Source organism: Chrysochloris asiatica, unplaced genomic scaffold (genome assembly GCF_000296735.1).
Source record: "Chrysochloris asiatica unplaced genomic scaffold, ChrAsi1.0 scaffold00027, whole genome shotgun sequence".
NCBI lineage: Eukaryota > Metazoa > Chordata > Mammalia > Afrosoricida > Chrysochloridae > Chrysochloris > Chrysochloris asiatica.
In genome coordinates, this window is record NW_006408545.1 from 19,479,927 (window position 1) to 19,488,075 (window position 8,149).

At 43.1% G+C, this 8,149-nt stretch overlaps 1 protein-coding gene across 1 annotated transcript in view; it reads right to left on the reverse strand.

Annotated features, from left to right (window-relative positions):
- Positions 1–647: 647 nt before the first annotated feature.
- FOXO3 (forkhead box O3) overlaps positions 648–8,149 on the reverse strand; it is a 144,952-nt gene continuing 137,450 nt past the window's right edge. The window contains exon 4 of the mRNA XM_006839947.1: positions 648–1,558. The gene's annotated coding sequence lies outside the window, so the exon portion shown is untranslated. The remainder of the gene's footprint in view (positions 1,559–8,149) is intronic.

Sequence of the window (8,149 nt, forward strand, 5' to 3'; positions counted from 1 at the left end):
TCATGCAGGGAAGTCTGTGCTGGAATACTAGCCTGTATTCCTAACGTCCATGCATAATGTTCCATTTGTACTGTACATGTTAAAATATATTTATACATTTATATGCCTAATGCTTCTTTATGCAAAGAAAGGAGTCTTCATATATCACTTTTGGAGAAGTATGCATATGCTGTGCTAATCCGAGCGTCATTATACCAGTTTCATATGTACCAAAGGTGTTCCCAACTATTCTCTCTACCAAGGAGGGTAACAAATATAATCACACGTTCCACGTTAAACAGAAAGCACCTATACAGCACCATACTTTTTGAAAACAAAACAAAATGAAATTCAGAGAAGCAGGAAAGTTAAGAGAAAAAAATAAAATAAAATAAAACTTCCCTATTTTGTACTTCACTGTATCATTGGTACAATTATAATCTAAGCTTCTATAAAAACATCAGCTTTTGTCTCTCACTCATACTTCTAGCAGAACAGGTTATACACAGCAAGGCTGAAAATCATCAGAGATGTGTATTTAGGGCAAGAGTGACATTAGAACTACCTCAGCATGGACTCGGGTTTGTACTCTGGACACATCTCTCAATACAGATTAAACGCTCACCTGGAATTTCATTTCTTCAGCAAAACAGAGCAACTTTTTTTCTTTTCTTCTTAAAACTAAATCCTTCAGTAGCATTTGGCAACGAGTGAGCCACTAAGGTGATTTCTCTCCTGAGAAGAGCCTAGTAACCAACCAACACACCAACACTGTTCACTGCATTAGCTGAGGATACTGACAGGAGACCATAGGCCCTACCAATCTGGCAACTGTAGACCAGGTGCTGAGGGGTCTCACCCACAGACCACCTTACTCAGAACTGAAAATACACTGGGTCGGATGCTGGGCTTCATTCATTTTGCCTATGCAGGGTTCAGTCCTGGACTGGTACGCAGAGCAAACAATTGTGCCATTGTTCAGGTTTTAGAAAAGGATAATTTTCTACCAAACAAAAGAAGAGAGAAAATTCCCCTCTAGTTTATGTAATAGGTTAGTTTCTGTAGTTCAATGGGCTCAAAAGCTTGTGATGCCCAAAGCCGGAATGGTAACTGGTACAGCATTTTCCTTCTGTTTTTTAAATTTGCCAGGAAAGGATGGTTGACATTTTCACAGAAAAAGACTGCAGGTTAATGCATGTGAAAAACTCAAAGTCAAAGGAAAACAAAGACAAAACAACAGTTAAAATATCCCATAAACCATCGCAGTATGAAAACACCACAGAATCGCCAACGGGGGCTCACGGTGTGTGCTCTAAAGGTGGGTGGTGCTGACTGGTGCTGTCCTCCGCTGGCAGGTGTCTCATCACCCTGTACAAGGAAGATTTTGCATACTTTATAGAGTTCTGTTCCAAGGGTAAAAGCTTCACCCAGGGTAAGGGGCCATTAACAGTCTCTGCTGGGTTAGGAACATGGCGCGGGATTCACAAAGGTGTTAAGCTGTAAACGGTATCACTGTCCACTTGCTGAGAGCAGATTTGGCAAAGGGTTTTCTCTGTAGGTCTTGTGTCAGTTTGAGGGTCTAAAGGAGGAGAAAAGAAACCCAAAAGAGGATTATTAAGGACATTCAAATAGTAACAGTGGGCATGTATCATCAGTCTCTATCTCCCCCTCCCACCTCCACCTCCAAGCCAAGGGTACTTGCAGAAAAGCTATTTTGCTACATGTATTAAAAGGTCAGAAAATTAAAGGACAAAATATGAAAACTACTTACCTTATTTTTCTGATTAATTGCAAAGTGTTTGAAAGCTGGAAACCCCAAAGTAAATGGGCTTATTTGCTTTGGAAGGTTAACAAAGAAAGCTGAACCAGGAGTGTTTCAGTGGGTCCTTTTAAATTCAGGATCTCTAGGGTGCAAATGGGGTTTTGTTCTAGATTTCTGGATTGAGGGGTTTTTGGTTCATGGGACCTTCCCTGCTAAAACCAGGAAGATTGGTATCCTAAGCAGATCTCCCCCACGGGCTATGTGAACCACCTAATCTTGATTAGAATCTTTTATTCATACTGCCAGCCAGGGGACATGACCATGGCCACCTGTCACAAAAACTTAGTAAGTTGGCACTCTTGATTTCTCCTGCTATAGGAAGAGGAAGTCATCTCTAAGTGAGCAGTCTAAGGAGTTTTTTATATAAATATATAAAAAAATATATATATAAAAAATATATATATATAAACATATGCAGATGACCAAACAACCAACCCCCGACCAAATGTCACACTAACAAGTAACAGCACAATCAGCACCATCATTCCATTAATGGTAAGGCACACACACAGAAGGTCCTTTTGGAGCACATGAATTTATACAAGTCTTATTGGAGTGCATGTGGCTACCAAGCACAGAAAAGTGAGAGGGTAAAAAATAAACAAGGGTATATGCTCACAGAGATGGCGCTAAAGCACTGGCATGATAGGCCTCATGACATGGAAAATACAGTGTCAGCTGTCATGGTAGCTTTAAAACAAACAAACAAAAATGGCTCTAGGCAAAAAAAAAAAAAAAAAAAGGATAGAAAAGTGGAAATGAAGCAACGTGTATTCACTATCTTACTGGATAAAGTGAGCAAACCATGGCAAACGCATCAACAAACTCACAAACACATATGCTACACACATCTGTTGCTTTTCCCTTTAGAGGGGATAGCATGGCGTGCGTGTGGCATTTTCATAAGTGTACTTGCAATGTCTATCTGTCTGTACCGGTAATCATGCCTTTCATATACCAATATCCCAGATGACAGCAGGGCTCAGTAGCTACATACCCATGGTCATACTAGCCCTGGTTATAGCTCCAAACAGAGTGACTGGAGGCAGAGACACACAAGCAGAGCGAGAAGGTAATTTCTTCTTTCCACCCAGCTTCAACGTTTCCCTGACTAGTAATTTTCTAGAGGTAGTCTTTGCTTTGTAAAGGTATTAAACAATGTTATCCTGGACTGTAGCACTATGGCTTGTTGATTTCAGAGGGAGAAAAGTTAGAAGTACTAGATCTCAGTGTCAGTGAGGCAAGCAGTCTGCTGGAGAGCCGGCACTCCTCTGGCTTCTTTACCTGATGCCTCAGAAGCATTAACAGACAAGCATTTAAACGTGGGTCATCGGTGGGGATTCCATTTTCTTCTTCACAGTAACAGTTAATAAACCACAGGCTAACATCACTATGCAATTAATCATCAGGGGACTATGGTCCCCAAGTCCTGATCCTGACTTACTGTAAGTGCCAAGGGAGAAGCTAAAAAGTATTACCTAATCCACACCCCTCCCCCTGGTTCCCTCTGGTGTCAATTATTTAGCCATGGAAACCAGTGCATAATGGGAAGGTGACACACTTCATTCCCCAGGTACAGACAAGCCCACACAGCCTGTTCACACTGGGCCAGCATGGGAGGCAAGGAGGCAGAGGGACCCATGACCCCCACCATGGTGTCAGTCTAAGCAGCACATGACATGAGTTCTGAAACCAGGGGCAGGGACTAGAGCAGTAACCAATAACAAGCCCCAAGCCATATACCCATTCCCTCATCAAAAGGCTCAGAACCTTCAGGGAACCTCATCATTAAAAAGAGATGCGCTAATCATCACTCTTTCCCTGACTGTGAGCTGGGGCTGGGGCCACCGGTGATGCTGTCCTGGAACCTTCCTGAGGTCCCACAGGCAACGTCCTCTGGGAAAACGGCTTCTGTATGACAGGCTAAGCTGGGAGCATCCAAGCCTCGGTGTACAAGCAGCTCAAGCAGAGGACAATTTAATATAGAAACTCCCACCCCACAGAACAGAAAGGTGTTTTCTTGTGGGAGAAGGAAAGCAGATTGTAATCTGATGAAAAAAATAAAAGAACCAAACAAATGCTGAAGAGGAACACCAAAATCCTAATCCTTTATGAAGACCAGAGTAATAAAAATCATCATACAGAAAACAACTCCTCATCTGGCTTAGATTTTGAATCATTGCTTTGTGGCTCAATGTTTGCATATTTATCTGACTCAGGCAAGGAATGTAAGAGCAGAGGGAGCACATGAAGCAATGAAACCAGTTACTATACTGGGAATTAAATAATGCTTAGGGTTGGGAACAAGTTTTACGAGTTTTAATGAAGCTCATAGTTTACATTATTTAAAATATGACATTTTATGTAAATGGAAGGTGTATGTAATATGAGGGGCTTCAGAAACTTTGTGGGAATATTCCATTATCTTTTAATTCCATTTTTTTCTGCCAACTTTTTAAAGCCCCCTTGCATGTACCCATGTCTTCCTGGTTTAAAACACACAACAGAAAAGAAGCAGAGCTTTGGCAAGGAAAAGGAAGCATGTAGTGATAGGATGGATTTATAGCTATTACTTTGCAGTTACTAGGAAGTATGCCAATAACAATAAATATGAAAATGGTGTCCTGTCCCGTTGGTGAATTTCATTAACAGGGAGAAGACACCCCTGTCCCCTAACCAATAAATAAGTTTGAAATCGAGACAGTTGATAAAAGGAAAATGAAGTAGGGAGACCAAATGAGGCCCAATCTAAAAATATCTATGGATGCTGTCATCTGGTCTCTGGTGAGAGTAAGTCCCTCTATAATCTTGGCATCTGCAGGGAAGGCAAGTTTCTGCCTAATTATCACCACTAAATCACATGATGTTCTAAGAAAGGGAAACACCCCCAAAACTCCACACAAAACATAACCACCCCAATCAACTTTAATCTGAGAAGAAAACACAAATATGCCTTCTGCTGTCCTCCCACAACTTAATTCCACTGTGAAAAGTTTGGATTTTTAAGTAGTATTTTTATCTTCTTGACAGAGAAGAAAGAACAGGACCCTCAATACCAACTCTGAGAAAAGGAGAGAAGACAGAGGAGGGATGAAACCTTCAAATATACAAACCCTTGGAGGTTAGCAACTGCTTTCCATAGTTAGAGTTAAAACATGTTTGGAGGAAGGAGTGCAAAACAAAATTAAAGTGACACCCCACGATCTTTACTCTAAAAATAATTGATTTGCAGCCCCTGGAGCTGGGGACTAACTAAATATGAACCATTTGGGACAGAAAAGGAAATGAACTTGCTGTTCATTCGATCTAGCAGGGAAAGCTGCCTGAAGTTCAGAAAACAGGTATGGGTTTCAGATTAAACCCTGACTAATGAGCAAACAGTCCTGGTATGGCACTGGAGGATAAGCACTGGACTCCTAACTGCAAGGTTGGTGGTTCAATACCAACAGTCGCTCCTCAGAAACTTGTACAGGTCGCTACATGTTGGAACCAACTTGAAAGCACTTAACAACAACAACAACAACAACAACAAAACAACAACAATGAGCAAAGAAACTTCTGCCTGCCACCATCTCTGCTTCACCCCTACACCTATTTAAGACACCCCAAACCCATCATGAACCACAATCATGGACTGACCAATATTTACCCAAGCCTTTCATACTTGGTATTACCCCAGGAAAAAAACAGAATTTTTGCGTGTCTTGGGTTAGCAGCTGTATCCAGTTTGCACTTCTAAATGGATTTCCTCTTCACAGGTAAAACACCAAACAGCTCAAGAAAGCATCTTAACATTCTTCAAGTGCTACTGTTCGTATGAAACATTTTAGACTAACCAGATTTGTCAAGATTTAGTCTCATTTTGAATCCACATACAACTTATTGTTTGTGGGACAAGACTTAGAATTTGAATTTGGGGGTGCTGAGGGGGTGAAAGATTATTCCTTTTCTAAGACTATGGAAGCGTAGTGGTTACGAATCAGGCTGCGAACCTTAAGGTCAGCGGTTCGAAACTACCAGCCGGTCCGCGGGAGAAAGATGAGGCTTTCTACTCCCGTAAAGATTTACACCCTCGGAAATCCTGTACAGGGTCGCTATGGGTCGGAACCGACTCGATGGCACTTAACACTTAACAATCTTTACAGAAGCAGACTGCCTCATCTGTCTCATGCAGAGTGGAGACGCTGGTGGGTTTGAATCTCTGATCCTTCTATTAGCAGCCAGGTGCTTAACCACTGGGCCAGCAGGGATCCTTAAATTACACAATACAGGCACAATTTTAATATTCAACTTGTTACTCCTGCCTGAAGTCTCTAACAAAGAATGTATCTTCTCCCCATCCTTTCTTCACAACCTCCTACTGTTACTATACTCTAGGAGCCCTGGTGTGGTGCTGTACGATACACATTGAACTGCTAAGCGCAAGGTGGTAGGTTCAAACCCATCAACTGCTCCTCACTAGGAGTCTGGAACCTAACCATGGCACTAACAACAACTATACTCTAAGTTGCTGTGATTCATCATTTAAAAACAAAAGGGAACTATAGTCCAGGAGGAAATGCTTAAAGGCAAAAGCCATGACCTGATTATCACTATGGTTACATTCTGGGGTGTGACTCTGGCCTGCAGGGCTCTTCCCTGCATTTACTAGGGGTGGGGGAGGTGGTGAAAGACTGGGAGGCCCTTGATCCCTTGGGGGGTGGGCAGAAGTCAGAAGGCGCACTGCTCCTGGCACATCTAAGGGTTCAGCTACCAAATCCAGAGATGAGGGGGTCCTTATGCCCTCTTTTCCGGCTCTAGATGTAGAAAGTTTTCAGAGAACACCTAATTTTTCCAAAAGTGATTCTGAAGTTGAAAACTCAAAACCAGCTCTTTTAGTTTCATCACTACAGTAGTCCAAAACACTCACCCACCTGTGAGGATGTGACAAGGGCATAGAAGTGACATAGATGGTGCTCAAAAAGCAACATTCACACCAGTGTACCAGAGAAAGGAAACCAAGAAGGAAATGGAAGGAGAGACTCAACCCTGGCTCCAAGGGTGACAGAGAGACAAAAGACTCACTGGGGCTGTCAGTGGTCTGGCCAGGAGTGCAGATTCCAGGATTGAAGCAAGTCCACACTTTGTGTGGCACCTGTGGCCCTCACCTCATGGCTCTGCTGTACCTGGCACGAAGGTGGTAAGTACCAGGAGCCCCCTGCCATGGGGGAACTGGGCTGGGGCTGAGCAGGGTGTGCTATGGCCTGAGGCACTCAGTGGGCAGGGCACTTTCTAGCCCTTCCACCAGCCAGCATGTACAAGGCAGCTTCAAAAGTCCATACACAAATGGAATTAGAAGAAAATGGATTTTTTCTAAACTTTTCAAGTCCTCTCCTATTTTCTGCTTATCTAGATTAAGTTGGTCTATTTTGTTTTCTGACCATTTCTGAACACACAATGACCAATGGAAGCTCCAACTAGTTACAGTGGCATGTATACAAATGGATGTCCTGCACAGATTGTAGTTGTGGTTCTTAAAGTGCTGTCAAGTAGGTTCCAACTCATAGCAACCCTACGTAGAGTTTCCAAAGAATAGCTGGTGAGTCTGAACCATCAAACTTGTGGTTCAAACTGACCTTGTGGGCCACACAAGACTCCCAGTAGTAGAGATTTGTTAAGTGCTGCTGAGTCTTGTTCTGACTCACAGCAACCCTGTATAAGGTTTCTGAGGAGCAGCTAGTGGGTTTGAACTGCCGATCTTGTGGTTTGCAGTCCTGTGCTGATCCTACAGCACCACACCAGGGGTCCTAGAATATTGTTGTTAAGTGCTGTTGAGTCTATTCCAGCTCTTAGCAACCCTGTACAGGGTTCCCAAGGGGCAACTGGTGGGTTTGAACTGCTGACCATGTGGTTCACAGTGCTGTGCTGATCCTACAGCACCACACCAGGACTCCATTCTGGTAGATTAGTTCTGTATAAAAACCAAACCAAATCCACTGTCTTGAGTGGATTCCTACTCACATAGTGAGCCCACAGGGCAGAGCAGAACTGCTCTCTCGAGTGTCTGAGGTTAAATCTTTATGAAGTAGACAGCCCCATCGATCTCCTGTGGAGCAGCTGGTGGATTCGAAACACCAACCATTTGGTTAAAAGCACAATACTTAACCCACTGTGCCACGAAGGGCTCTTGTTATGTTTTCGCTTCAGGCTCTTTGTTGTTGTTGTTGTCAGGTGCCATCGAGTCGGAACCGACTCATAGCGACCCCATGCACATCAGAACGAAACAATGTTCGATCCTGGGCCAACCTCACTACCGCTGCCACACTTGAGTCCATCAATGATGCCACCTGGCTGATCCATCTCGTTGGG